Here is a 15,790-nt window from a genome sequence, read left to right on the forward strand (position 1 = left end):
TCCAAATTGTCCATTGGTATGAATGAGAGTGTGAATGGTTGTTTGACTATATGTGCCCTGTGATTGGCAAACTACAGTTTCCATGATGCTTAGAGGACACTACCAGGAAGTAGTGAAATACACGGTACTATCACATGTTTTGATAGTACCATGTTCCACAGCGGATGAAGACTTTTAGCGTCTTTAACTTAACCGAAACTATGTTCCTCAGCACCAAAATCCGACCAGAACTCGGCTCACAGGACAAATTGGGGGGTAAATCACAGTTGATGCACTACACTGCTGATGGGGATGTCAATTTGTTAACAAATACAAAATGATGTTATTCTTTCTTTAGTGCTTTTTGCTTAGAAATAGAAGAGTAAGTCGACATCTCCAGACGTATTTGTACATCATATAGCATCATTAAACTAAAGGACATATTTGACATTACATACAGTTGACAGTTACTATGGTACCCATTATGTCATTGTATGGTCATATCACCTCGTACTTCGGTACAAGGTACATTACTAAAAAAAAAAAATGAATTATGGAAAGCAGGAAGTGAACAAATGTAACAGTTACTGATTGTAAAAGTACCAGATGGAGGGGTAGGATTTAATAAGATTTGCTTCTTCCTACTCCTTTTGGACATGTGGAACTGGGAACTGATTATGGGATGCACTCAATTGTAATCTGATGCATGTTCAAATGAAATCAAACCATTACCATTACCATTGCATACCATAATGATGATGAAAGAGGGCAGTGGGGTGATCAAACTTACAGGTAATACATGCTGACTCTGATTTCAATAACAATGAAGAGGTCACATGGCACTCATGTGCTTTTTTTTTCTATAGTCATGTGAGCAAAGTGTGGTGAACACCCTTAATCTTTACAGCGCCTCCTTCTGTTTTCTGTCAGACACACATAAACACAAAGTCTTACACAAACTCAGCGGGGAGTCCCAAGACCGACACAGTTCCCCTTTCTGCAGCGGCATGTGTTCATTGCATGTCTGCATGACTAAGCCGGGCTGGAGTCAACAAAAGGTGTGATGGGAAGTGACTGACGCTCTACTTCATTTTCCTTTCCGAAAGTGTTGTTTTGACAGACACAGAAAGAGTCACATCAGGGTTTAACGACCAATCAGAGCCAGACTCAGACATTGGATGTTCATGGTCACGAAGAGAAAGAAAGACGGAGGCAAAAGAGACAAAGAGAGAGAGAAAAGGTCATTGTGCGTGAGGTACAATAAGATGGGCAGCTCCTATTGAGAAAGGCTGAAGCTGTCTGTTGTCCAAAGTGTACATTTCAGCACCCGAGGGGGCACACACTGCCCGCTTTGTACCCGTTGGATAACCCGCATGAAAAACACAAACCCTTCAGAAGGACAAATGGAAACACTGACATTCAACCGTGAACGTGCGCTCCAATTGGGAGTTTGATGCTCTTACATTTTTGCAAGAGCTCCGTCCTCAAGCTGCTTACTCCATTGGGTTACACTACTGAAACAACTCATGTCAAAACAGGAAGGTGGCGGTGGTTGATCTCGCTAAAACATTATGTCTTTGGGAACAGTTGTCAAGAATCCCATCAACCTTAAATGTTCATTTAGAAACATGTTTTGGGTTTCTGGAACAGATTCACTCATTCGCTAGCAAAGACGTACTGTATGTATCGAGGTGATGATGAAACTCCACAATAGAAAAGAGCACGTTTGGTGCAGTTTTACGCCAAAAATATTGTCACAAGGTGTCACTTTTATTGCAAACAGAAGGAAAGTAGACTCTACACCTTCTGACGAGTAAATAATGTGCTAAAATCCGACAAATCACAGCAGCATCCAGATCAGGCTCTGCGTTCTGAGGTTAAGGACTGAGCTTGTGTTGTGCATACAAGCGTCCCGACGCAGAAGCATGAAGCAGGCCTGGTTTAAAGGCTTTTTAACAAATGCTAACCCTCACACTGTACAAGCAAACAATTAGTGCCTTGCTTTGCTCCCTCCTTGACTATCCTACCGTTATTAACGGTCCTGTTCAGGCATGGCCTGGTATGAGAATCTGACAGTACAGCACGGACTTACCGTTTCAACGTTTCAACTCAATGCTAACGATGCTAACTAACACCCGTGTTATTTAGGCACGACTTTTAATAACAAAGAACACGCCTGTGGTGTCAACACATCGAAGCCCGGGAATAACACAAAATGTGATATTGAATAATTTTTGTGGTTTTGAAACTGTGGCTTTGGTTTTGTTAGCATACACTACCGCTCAAAAGTTTGGGATCACTAGGGAATTTTTTTGGGCCAGTGTGAGATATGGCTTTTTCTTGGAAGTCCTGCCATGAAGTCCAGCGTTTTTCTGTCCTTGTTAGACCCAGTTTGTGCTGCTCTCTGAAGGGAGTAGTTAACAGCATGGTAAGAGATTTTAGTTTTAGTTTATGATGATTTTTAGATGGCTTTTCTAATCATCTATTAGCCTTATAAAATGATTAGCTAGGATTAGCAGCCATACCAGGAGATTGATGCAGAGGACTGACAGTTGCTGATAGTAGGCCTCTATGCAAAAATGTACATCCTTCTTTGAAAATCATCTGAGTAATTTTAGTTGTTTGTGAAATTGATTTTTTTTTTTGTGAAATGCATGAAAATGTGTTTTTCTTCAAAAAAAATTTGCAAGTGATCCCAAACTTTTGAGTGGTAGTGTACATATCTGGCAGTTTACATGAGTTATGTTTTTGCTTAGCTTAATCATTGCATTTACTCTTACCAGTTGCATTTTTGTCAGAATAATCAATATTTTCTGCATTTATAAATAGCATAATTTTTTGGTTCTCAAGTGGTCCTGGTTCCCCATGTAAACACCGCACACAGCATTATATAAGTAGTAGCTCGCTTCCCAATCATGACTAAGCCGTGATATATATAACATTTGTGTGTTACACATGCAAACACGCTAGCGGGATATCACTTCCTGATCTCTCATGGTGACACACTGCTACCAGGCAGTGTGACCTCCCACACTGGCCTTCCCATCGCCAAGCATCCACTGGGGGAAGCAGGCATCTGTGACGCAGTGCCGGGACAGCGCAGCCATTGTGTGTCCTGACGCTGTGATGTCACAAGCCCTGCACTTCAAACACTGGGAGTGACAGTGGGAGGACCCGGAGCGGAGGAAGCAGGGGTCAGAGGTCACAGATTAGTCAGTAATTGTATCTCGACATAGGTGTGCACACTATGGAAGGCGTTAAAGTGCTCACATCCTATATGTCAAGGAGGCCAGGTTCACTTCCTGTTTGTACATAAATGTTGCTAAAACAACACATACACGGCAACGTGCAATACACTGGATAGTCCGCATACGCACACACACACACTTGGGGGCAGTGTGGGGCCATGGCACCTGGGTTTACAAATATGGTGTTAATTTGTGTGTATTTATTTTTAGACGTACCAAGGAAGGGCTTTTAGCAACTAAAGACAGAGGAGTAAAAACGAGAAAGTGTTCAGACAAACACAAATTGTATGCTTTAGAAATGTTTATGTTTCAAAAACCATAACATTGGACTATATCAGCCTCACTGCACAAGCATATACACAATCTTATTAATGACTAAAATAACATTCTCTGTCTCTGTTCTGCTTGTAGGCATACATATTTTTTGTCTTACTGTCATTCACATGTGTGTTACTGCGTGCGTTACTGTAGGCTCGAGTGCATGAACAGAGGTAGCACTCACACTATGTTTGGTAAGATTATGTGACTTGGCTGGCACCGCAAATATGATCACACAAACGCAAACAGATATAGCCCTTGGCGACAAGAACACACCAGACATAGTGGATGCAGACAGAAAGACACGCAGGCAGGCGGCTCATGTTTACACTGTACACCCAGGCTCAGTATTACGGGCTTTAGCTACAAAATCATCTCCGTTTACACCCATTATTTATACTACATGTACTATGTACTGTATCCGGTAGATCAGGGATTGTTGTGGTTGAGAACACATGGATGAGTGCGTTTTTTTTTCCTTCACAGAAGTAACAGATTTTGATAAATGAATAATTACCTTGTTTGAGAGGGAAAATAGTTTGCAATCAGGAATTGGATCCGCCTCTGATGCTGGCTACATGTCTGGATGCTGAAGCATGATGAGGGTGAAGAAGTGGAGGAGACAAAAAAGACAGAAGAGAGAAGAAGCTTGGTTACAAAATGTAAATTGGACTGTATAATCAGCGGTTTTGAAAGTGTGGGATGTTGAGGCTCCGGTCAGAGAAGACATTTTGAATATATTACTGCAGCTACTGCTGTTGTTGTTGTACTATTTACTATACTCATAACCTCTTATCATATCCCAATTAATTTTATTTTTCATGACAACGTAATGTGTATATTCCGCCCCCTTCCTACTCAAACACTGTAAGTCATGCATTAGTTGTGTTTGTTGTCAGCTCTTAATAGCGATTTGGCAAGTTTAGCTACTAACACCAGCTATGAATGTATGCCTAAATATTGGTGTGTATTTGTTCTATCTGGCTTTTAAATCAATATTTGGTGTTGTTCATGTATTTTGTTAGGGATGTCCGATAATTATCGGTAGCGATATCAGCATAAAAATATGTCGGACGACATCGGTATCAAATTATTTATGAAAACCGACATATATAATATTACACATATCGTTATTGGAAATTGAGAGTTATATGTAACATTGGTATATTGGTTTTTGGCAGAAAAGGCAATATCAGACATCCTGAATTTTTGGGGTTTTTAAAAAAAAAAGTGGAGTTTGGAGCCAAGGAGAGACAGCATATATATAAATAGGATATATAAAATAAATAACAAATTTTATTAATATTTAATTTAATTTTATAAATAATAAAAAATAATATAATAATTATAATAATAATATAAAATATTTTAATTAATTTTTTTTTTTGAATCTGCAATGCATGCCCTTCAGTACTGTGGTGCCCCCTCCCACATTTGAATGAAGAACACAACAGGTGCATACAAGCCGCAAAGCAGCACTTGAAGACTGTCGGCAGTGAGAGCATGGAAGGAACAAACCACGATGATGGAAACAGAACATCTTATAATGTGAAGGTCTGTTGGGTTTAAAAGAAGATTTCTTATAATGTGGACTAATGTACATTTCAACATGCATGTTTCAAATAGGTTGGTGAAACAGTGCAAAAAGTGCATTTTCATATCAGTTGCCGTGATGAAGATGGACATTTCCGCCAAGTAGCCAACATTCTGAAGGCCGTCAGAATTCATTGCCGTCAATTATGAGTGAATCACATTGAATATGTAACACATATGTAACCCATTAAAGCACGGAGAAGACAATAGATTAGCATCATTATGAAAATACAGTGCATCACTTCCCTATTCTTCCTTCAGTTATCACAACTCCTACATTTGTCGGAGGTGAAGCAACTTCCTCTACAGACACAAACACAGTTTGCATGATATCTTTCTACAAATACTGAATATAAAGCTTAAAACCGGTATTCATATCATGGATATGATTAGATAATTGCATTTTATTATGTTATTTTTACTAATGCATTGACGGATAACTTGCTTAGAAATTAAAGTGAAGTGAAACTGTCATGTTGTCAAGCAGAAATTCAAGTATTTACGTTTTTTTTAACAAAACATACTTGGAAAATCTTATTGCATGATCATATTTTAAAGTTTAGAAGAACTTTGAGTATGACACATGTGTTCTAGACAATGTTGAAGAAATCAGAAAATGAAAATTACCATTCCCCAAGGCTGACCAAACTGGTTGGACAAAAATTATGTACAGAACACAGAGTACACAGGTATTCACACAACAGATCACGAGACACACAATCTGCTGCAGCACAAAAGTATAGCTACAAACACATGGATGCGACAAAGTATTAGATCAAGTCAAAGCCAACGCCAAACATTAGCAAACTGTTGTTTTCCAGTGCCAATTCAGACATGATATTACATGGCAGCTAAACATAATGTAATGTTTTTACATTACAAGATGTCTAATTACAAGATGTACACCATCAAGTAATTAGACAGACAGCACTAAACTGCAATAAACGCCGCACAGTATGTACGTATGTATGAGCACAAATTCTTACCAACACTCTCCAACTATCCCAAAGTCAACACATCCATGCGAAAGCTGCTCCTCCACGTGCCTGCAGACACGCTGTGCTCGCCGAGTCTAACAAACTACCGCGACCAAAAGCAAGTTCTATGGTCGTGACGCCACCCCTCCCTCAACTGGAGGAGTTACAGTCACCATTCGTCATCTTCCTCGCTCTCTCTGAAAGCAGGCTCAGCTTCCTTCTCCTTCTCCTCCCACTCCTCCCATTCCCCTAAATTAGTCAGATAGCTGGAGTCTACAGCCACAATCCTGTCTAGGAAATTTATGTCATAAGTCTTATCTTTCTACGATGGAAACTACAATCTGGTACGTGAAACTGAAACTACATGAAATGTACACAAGTGCTCATATTGTCGAGGAGGTTTTACAGGCAAATAAACTGTAAACGTCAAAGTCACATGCCCCGAAAACACGTTGAGAGTTCAACATAAAAATCTTACAAAATATGCCCCCAAAAATGTGATGACAACCATAGAAATAGAAATGGAATGTATTTAAATGCATAGAAAAGTGGTGCTCTGTCCTGGCAGTTCAGTACAATATGGCTAACTATGGCTAAAATACTGTAAGTCACAAGTAGACTGCATGGTTTGCATTTTTTTCAGTTTTGACATTTGGAAAGGTTGTAGCTTGAAAAAGGTTTGCGATAGAGACATACTGTAAATTATAAAAAATAATAATAATAATAATCAGTATGACCCAAAGTTTGTGATGGGAGTAGATTTACTCATCTAATGTGCATATTTTTATGATGATGATGATGGTGATACTCATCTCTCAAGCAAACCTAGCCATCATCATCATTCACAGCAGGAGTTTAAACACCACTGCCGCCCCAACGGCTATTATTATTATTACTATTATTTTATTATTATTATTCCCAGGTCATATCTACTGTATTCTATTAGCAGTGTATTTTTTTTGCATGTATAAGATAAGATTGGTGGATAAGATTGGTCTCATATATAAGGATCATCCTGAATTATGTCATTCAATCCCAGACATTTTTCAAAATTCAACCACTTCATTACCGGCCCTTTTTTTACGATTTTGAGTGATTTTTCAAGGCACACAAAATATTGTGTTCTACCGATATAAACATGGAACTTACCAAAAGAAAGATTAGACTCTTGTCTTTCATTAGAAAAAAATAGTTTCTTCCTACATTTTTCCATTCCTTTTGGAAAGTTTCAGGAAAATATCAGCTCCCAACTTAATTTTTTTAATTTTTGTTACAGTTCCAATGTCTAAAAAGCTGCACCACAACTTAAACAACACAAAGAAACTGTGTGCGTCCATGTGCGTGTGTGCAAGCCTTCAGATTTCCCTAAAATACATGACCTTCTGCACGCTACACTCCTCCACGCTCTCACTTCCCCCCTTGCTTAAAATTGCTTGAAAAGTGACCTCTTTTATTGTGCACTGTCGTCATCACCTCTTTTTGCCTCTCATATGGAAAAATTTACATCTTTGGGAGCAAACGTTGGGTTAAAGAAACATTTTGAAATACGTTTTTGGTATTAAGTGAATTAAGAAAATCTGCGCTGATTGATCGATGCATGCTGAGTTAATTAGTATGATTTAATAATCAGCTCTTGACTTATTTTTCCATCTGTATGACATCTTTATTTTACTTTAAATTCAAAGACATTTATTCAATTTCTAGGATTTGTTATGGGGAAAAAATGCTCTGAAGTTTGACCAGTAGCCTGGAAGAGATTGTACTGTTTTTAAATGGTAATTTGTGATTAGATTGTTGACTTACAAATAATCCTTGCAGAAAAAAAACAGTAACTGGTAAAGTAACGTTTGTACTATCTCAACATTAAAGGCTATACACAACTAATATACAATAATATTGCGATTTATCTTGAAATGAATGCTGGAGGTCTGAGAAAAAAGTTCAAATAGTGCTAATACTTGACACATTTTGACAAATGTTATAAACACCCATAATGTTGCGTCAGTATGTCGGTTCAACAAAAGTCATGGCTAATACATTTTTGATGGATGAATGAAATTCCAAGCAGATGTCATTCAAATCCTCCCACATCCTCCTGTTTATTTCCGGGCGTGTCCACTCATACAAACCGCAGAAAAGAGTCAAGTCAGAATCTGATAAGGTAATACAGCATTACCGTGTGGCTACATTGTATGGTGCGCCAATAATAGAGCCTCCTGGTGGTCATTTGGAGTATGACATTGTACGGAAAAATATAAATGAACACTAAAATATGTAGTATGCTAGTCTCAGTTCAATTTAAAAGTCATATTTTAAAAGTAGTATACCCATTTCTGACAACAGACAGTAAGTAAACATCTCTATCGGATATGTAATTGTTTAGAACAGTGGTGGGCAAACTACGGCCCGGGGGCCACATCCGGCCCGCCAAGTGTTTGAATATGGCCCGCCCAATCTTTCAAAAGTATTTAATTTAAACTCAACATACAACCTGGCATCATGGCCTGAGCCAACCTTTTGATGGTTGTATCAATTTCGTTGTTTGACATGGTCATGTTGTTTACAAAGTGCTCCTGAAAAAAGAGACACAAGCACATAATAATAATAAAAATTAAAATAGTAATTATTATATTATTATTATAACTATTATGATTATTATTTATTATATTAATGCTAATTATTATATTAATTATATATAATAATATTGTTATATTTGCATATTTTACATAATAATAATATAATAATTATTATTTTAATTTTATTTTAATTATTATAATATTTTATTATTTTTAAAATATTTAAATATAAATATAAAATAATAAATAATAATAGCAGATTGCATGACAATTTTACAGATACAATAATACCAGGTGGACTGTTACGTGTAAAATATATAGTCTGCCCCCCCCCCCCGGAAATTTTGTTATATCAATGCGGCCCGCGAGTCAAAAAGTTTGCCCACCCCTGGTTTAGAACATTGCAACTTTCCTCACTTCCCTAATTGCAGACAAACATTAGCGTCAGTGCATTAGCGGTCGGTGCCTATCACAACAAAGACCAACATTGGCCTGCATGTTTCAGTAGGACCCGGCTGACAAACATTCCTTGTTTGTACACAAAGCATTCATCAGCAGGGCCAGCTCCAGTTCTCATAGTGCCAGCAGTGTATTTACAGGGCTATTTTGGTGCAGGGGCAGGACCCCTCCAGGCCCTCCGCCTATTGGTTGGGAAAGCCGCATTCCTGCCAAGACCGGCCAATCCTAAGGTGAATGTGAAGGCGGAGAAGTCATCATTGACCAAGACAGCCTTGTATTCTTTTAACAATAGCTTTAACACATATACAAACACACACAGCATATACACTGGTACACACCGTATATACAGGTATATATGTACAAAACCTTCAAAATATTAAGACTTTTTGCACATTTGAATCTTAATAAGGTTTTAATTCAGGGGTCTCAAACATGCAGCCCGCGGGCCGAATGTGGCCCGCAGGACACTACTTTGAGGCCCCTGCCTTGATATGAAAGTTTAATGTTAGTGCGGCCCGCGCAAGTTGGATATGGATGCTGTATGGTATCATGTACCCAGAAATAATTATTACGTTTGATTAATGTTCATGTTAAAGGTTAAATAACTGTTAATAGTTATCCTCCCTATCAGTGTGGAAGTGGTAAGTTTTTGGCTATTTAAGTTGAAAGGAAATAACTTGAAGGCTACCGTTTAGGTGTCTAGCACTCTAGTTTGCGAGTTAGCATGTGTCTCAAGACCCTGCAGTTGCGCAATATGTTGTAAATAAAAAGAGTATAAATGTGACTATAGTCGTGTTTTGTCATGTCTACAGGGCTCTAATAATGCTTTGTTCATTTTAATCTGAAAAAAATCATTTGTCTACCCACCAACTATATGTGGTTTCTATTATAGTTTATTAGTTTTTATTATTTGCTGTTTTATTATTATTATTATTATTATATTTATTTATTACTGATTGATTGATTTTCTTTATTCTTGATTTGTTTATTTATTTGTCATCTTATTTTGTGCAGAAACATAAAAATTAAGATAATTGAGAACAGTGGAATGTTTTATCAGAGCTTTTATTGTAGAAAATCGGAACCAAAGCACTGAAAAAGTTTGTATATTTTTCTGTTTTTAATAAATGTGTTTTTTGTTTTATTTTGGAAAACCTGATGCGGCCCAGCCTTGCCCAGACCCGAGCTCCAGTGGCCCCCAGGTAAATAGAGTTTGAGACCCCTGTTTGCAAAAACAAGAAGGGGAGTCTGAAAAAACCACTTTGTAATGTATTGAAAACAACAATTAATCAGCTGATCAAAAGTATAAGACCATCATTCAAAAAATTACAAAAAAACTCTCCAAACCAAAACAAAAAAAATCTCAGTAGACCTCACTAAATGAGTAGCTCCACCGTTTATTAATCACTTCAAAAATTGTTTTTGGCATGCTTGATGCCAAAAGTGTTTCCAGGAGGTTTTGGGGACTTTGCTCCAAGTGATGAAGACGGAACTGTCTGGAACTGATGGCCATTTTTATAAACTTCCCTCGCCATCCATCCCCAAATGTTCTCTATGACATTTACATAAGAGGAACATGCAGGATGGTCCAAAAGAGTTACGTTATTCTCCTTGGTCGAGTCAGCGTTGTGACCTGCAACTGACTACTACCTGAATAAACTGAATGTTATTCCAAGATCACAATGGCAGGATTTACTGAGCTCAAATTGTGAAAGAGTAGTCCAGGAAGAATGAGAAAACATTTTCATACATGGATTAGCCACCACAGAGTCCAGACCTGAACCCCAGTGAGAATCTTTGGGATGCTGTGACATTGCAGAAAAAGCAAACATATGCCATCATCAAAGCCAAAGACAGTGCAACAAATATTAGCTTGTGTAACTTTTATTTGGTCAGGTAGTGTACTAGGATAGCATGCAAGACTATTTCTGTGAATGGGGCGGTCGTGGTGGGGAGGTAGTGAGGCTATATGGGGGTTGGGGTGGGTTTCCATTCAGGCTCGCTATCACCATGGATGCAAAGTGGAGGAAAACAAATGACACATGTATAGGCCTCGATTTGAACCCCATTGAAGGTGTCAAATGATTGTGCCGACGTGTGGCGATGCTATGCTATGCTATGCTATCTTGGCTCCTTGAAAGGGAACCAGTAGAAAGAAAAGTTGACAAATGAAACCTTCCAATGTACTTGTGCAGTGCATCATATGCATTTTCTATTAGAAAATATTTAATAGCTCATATGGGATTTTAAAGTTAAATGTACTATGGCAACAGTTTATTTCCATGCCGTGAAAGTATTTTACCGTATTTTCCAGACTATAAGTCACACTTTTTTTCATAGGTTGGCTGTTCCTGCGACTTATACTCCAGAGCGACTTATAAATGAAAAAAGTGTTTATGTTACATAAACACTGGATACCTTTTCTGTTCATGTTTATTTTTTGTGTAGCTGAATAAGCATTGTGTTAGCATATCTTACACCTATTCAGCCTGTTTTATATTCTTTTATTGTTAGAACTTGCCTTCCAAGAGGATGTAATGTCTGTTTTGGTCAAGTAATAAATTACCCGCAAAAAATGCGACTTATACTCCAGGTATGTTTTTTTCTACCTAATTATGCATTTTTGGTATTTTGCGACTTATACTCCGGAGCACGGTGATAAATGGATGTTCTTATCATAGTTGTCGATACCACATGATGGACATTTTTAGCTTTATTTTCCATCCAAAAATGATTCCTTGTTCATTATTAACACTATGTAAACAAATGGAAAACAGTAAGTGAGCTTTGTGTAAAAAAAAAAAAAAAAAGCATGTGCAACCCACCCTGCAGCATTTCTTTCTGCATGGCTGAGAGTCACCATGCACTGGAAAATGGAATGGGAGGTATTTGGGAGATCGGTTGGCAGATAAGGGTCACACAAAATTAATGTCCGTCACTCTCTACTGCTTTCCTCCTTGAGAACTAATTGCTGTTATGTGCAAAGAAAGGGTTAAGCCCTTCAAACTTTAAAAAAAAAAGACAAAAGGAGCATTTAAGAATGTGTGTATGTAAAAACAAAGTGACACGTAGCCTTTTATAGCATGGATTTTCTTCAACGCACTATGGCAAAAGCAATTAAAATGTGGCATTTTTAAATGTCAACTTAAAAAGACGGTATCATCCCCTCAGGAACGCATCACAACGTGAAAAGAATACACATGCTTTGCAGTAATATTCGATTGAATATTTCTTGAAATGTCATCTCAGTTTAGTTCAGTGGAAGCTATTGGAGTCGGTCTGGACCACGTGATATGATAACATGTGAAAACCGAATCCAGAAGTAGCCACGCCAGCCATGACTCATCGGTAGGTCATTTCAAAAGAGCCGATTCAGCTTTATGCTATAAAGAAGACACTTTCTTTCAATGTTGAATGTCCAGCCACCATTTGTCTAAAATCAGAGACGGAATATCCCAATCCAGGGGCCTTACAATTCCGGAATGCTACAAGGATACAGCATCACTGTGCATCACCCCTGCAGCTCATACAAACAACAGCCCAGCTGCAGTGTGTGTGTATGTGTGTGTGTGTGTGTGTGTGTGTGTGTGTGCTCCACAGATGCAATTCAACCGCCATCTTTTGTCACAAAATGTATAAGACAGGTTTCAGTCCGTGAGTCAAAAGAGGATATGAGCCAGTAGAAATGAGCTAAGATGGGGAAGTGCAGTCACACATTCAGCACATGCCCCAAAATATATTAAAAAAAAAAAATATCCCACCCACACTCAACTCTGCTCGATCATGGGTCATTTTGTCAAATATCACATGCCAAACTGTCATTCCGCTGGTTTCTAAGAAACAGCAGAACTTTTGTGACAAAACACAATTTTTGTGGTGTTTTGTTAGGTTTTTTTTTTTTTTTTTTTTTTTTTTTTTTTAGGGAAATCCACTTCATCACGCATACCCTGCCTTGTCTAGTCACGAAGCCAAAGAAAACAGACCGTGGCCATATGGCAGATGAAGCTGTATTTACACACACCTGATGCTCGTTCACACTAGCGTACATCCAGCTAACCCAGCCTCTGCGTGTGTGTGTGTGTGTGTGTGTGAATGCGTCTGTTTACATAATGAAAATTAGCCCCATCGCTGACACTTAGCAACGGACATGAGCCAAATGAGGCTGAAATATGACCACTCGCCCTTGCACACTTTTCCATATGCATAGCTTACATGTTTGCCCTACTTTGTAAACATTGACTAGCATAAAGACCGAGCCCAAAAAAAAAACCGCAACGCTGTGTAACGATACAATATATTGTCTAGGGAATACGTACGTACGTTTTTTTGTTGCTGCACTTGTGGCGCTCTTTAGTGGCCGGCAACCTCTCACCTTGCTGACTGTTGAGTGTTTTTACTGACCTCTGACCCCCACACCCCACTGTGCAGACTTTGCAACCTCACAGTCCAGTCTAAATACATCTGTCCCATTCTCAGCTGCACTTGTTTGGAAAATTTGAAACTACAGATTTGGGATTATTTCGTCAAAGTAGCCCTTCTAATAAAATATGTATAATAACATTTGGCAAGCGGCGTGCACAATCAGACATTTTTTTAATATTTTTTTTTTTACTAGAAATGTCATTTATAAGCATGAAATCCAAATATGCAAATACAACCACTTGAGCACAGCAGATATACGTACAATAATTAATGGAGGCGTATCCATCCGATATTGATATCAAGGCAATATGAGCAAAAAATAATTGTTGAATTATATCGGCATGCACTGTGAGGTTTGGTTTGATATCAATTATAATTTTGATATAATTTTAACATTGAAAGTAGGTGATATCAGATCGCTATTGGTATATATATTTAAGTGTGCAATATTGGTATCGTATCAGACTTATCAGAAATATGATATAATATATGATAACATGATACATGCACACCCATACTGATTAAACTGCATATCTAATGCCGTGTAGTAACTTCATAAATATTTGAATATCTGAAAAATACTGAATTTAAAGTGACTTCTATTACTGTAAGTTGACACATGCTACATGGCTGTCAATCAATGCTGATGTGTATTTTGATGTGTATCCCAACACAACAGGAGTACCACAAAAGTGCAGTGAGTTAGAGTATGACACGTGTGTGTTTCATGTATACACATATTTTTATCCATCCATCCATTTTCTATACCGCTTATGCTGGAGCCTATCCCAGCTGTCTTCGGGCGAGAGGCGGGGTACACACTGTACTGGTGGCCAGCCAATCACAGGGGCACATATAGACAAACAACCATTCACACTCACATTCATACCTATGGATAATTTGGAGTCGCTAATTAACCTAGCATGTTTTTGGAAAGTGGGAGGAAACCGGAGTACCCGGAGAAATATTATATTATATTTGTAATATTTTACAACAATTTATGACAATTTTTTTGAATTTCCCTCAGGATCAATGCTGTATCTCTTAACTGGTAGCTGCACCCTAAAATGAACAGGCGCACGGCATCCATTGGAGCAGAGGCTACTACTTCAGGAATTATACAGCACCACAACAACTTCATGTCAGCGTGTGTACACAGGTATACTTGTGTAAACATCGTTTACATGTGGCCTGCAGCATGAAGGTTCGACTTCCAGCAACTTGCCCATGCCTGCAGGCTTCCGGTAAACAGTGGAGTTGCAACAAAATGGAAGTTTGAACAACTTGCTAGTTTCATTTTTTTTTTTTTTTTTTTTTGCCACAAAAAAGCAATTCAGACAATGCATGAGTGACACCTCCACCATTATGTGAAATTCAGCCTTATTTTACCGGAAGTGATTTGAAAAATTGTACTAATGAGGATGATTGGATGGCAAGTGATGGAAAGGAAAGCGTAATATAGGTAACAAGCAGGCAGAACATTCTGTTCTGACCTTTAAACCATATTGTGTTCTTTGGAGAATGGTCCAAATGTAGACTATGTAGAGGGGTTAAGGGTCAAGGAGCTGCATCTAATGTTCAAAGTAATGTCGTAGTATTGTCAGGGCCGTACGAAGATGTTCAAATGGACAGAAGGCCTCATAACACCTAAAGATATTCAGAGAACGCTAAAGTTACACCAACTGATGAATGATCTATTATTACAAATATATCAAACCCACAATTCCTATTCAAACAACAACAAAAATACATCACAACTGATAGCAACCAACATGAGAGTTTATATCCACACTAATAATAAACACATGGTATGTGATTAAAGCCTACTCGGGACGGGACATAAACCGGACATAAATACAGCGCGGTACCTTTCAGTCAGAGCACTTGAACAGGCAATATAGTTTATATTTTCACAGCTTTATACATAGCAACATAGCCTGGGGCTGAGGTGTTGTTACTGATACTTGGCCTGGCTGCTGCTCAGAAAAGGCAGGAGTGACTTTTCAATAAGAGGGGTAGCAACTACTGTATTCAAATGTTCCATTTCAAACTTTTTGATCGATTTATTGCTGTACGACAAACTGGCAGTGTCATTTACAATGATAATAATATTTTTTTTTAATGACATGGTTGAAACTCCGTGACATAGTTATTGAAAACATGTTCATCGTACATAGATTACTGTATAAATATATTGGATTGTGTTAGCATATAGCCT

The 15,790-nt window shown here is 38.1% G+C and overlaps 1 protein-coding gene across 4 annotated transcripts in view; it reads right to left on the reverse strand.

Annotated features, from left to right (window-relative positions):
- The window catches only part of tfeb (transcription factor EB), a 30,601-nt gene that overhangs the window by 14,341 nt on the left and 470 nt on the right, over positions 1 to 15,790 (reverse strand). For 2 of the 4 annotated variants that reach the window (XM_058054309.1, XM_058054313.1), the window contains exon 2: positions 4,063 to 4,134. The exons of 1 other annotated variant lie outside the window; for it this stretch is intronic. The gene's annotated coding sequence lies outside the window, so the exon portion shown is untranslated. Of the gene's footprint in view, positions 1 to 4,062; positions 4,135 to 6,124; positions 8,718 to 15,790 lie in introns of those variants that run through there. One more of the 4 variants, XM_058054310.1, reaches the window with a different exon arrangement.

This window comes from Doryrhamphus excisus, chromosome 18 (assembly GCF_030265055.1).
Source record: "Doryrhamphus excisus isolate RoL2022-K1 chromosome 18, RoL_Dexc_1.0, whole genome shotgun sequence".
NCBI classification, from domain to species: domain Eukaryota; kingdom Metazoa; phylum Chordata; class Actinopteri; order Syngnathiformes; family Syngnathidae; genus Doryrhamphus; species Doryrhamphus excisus.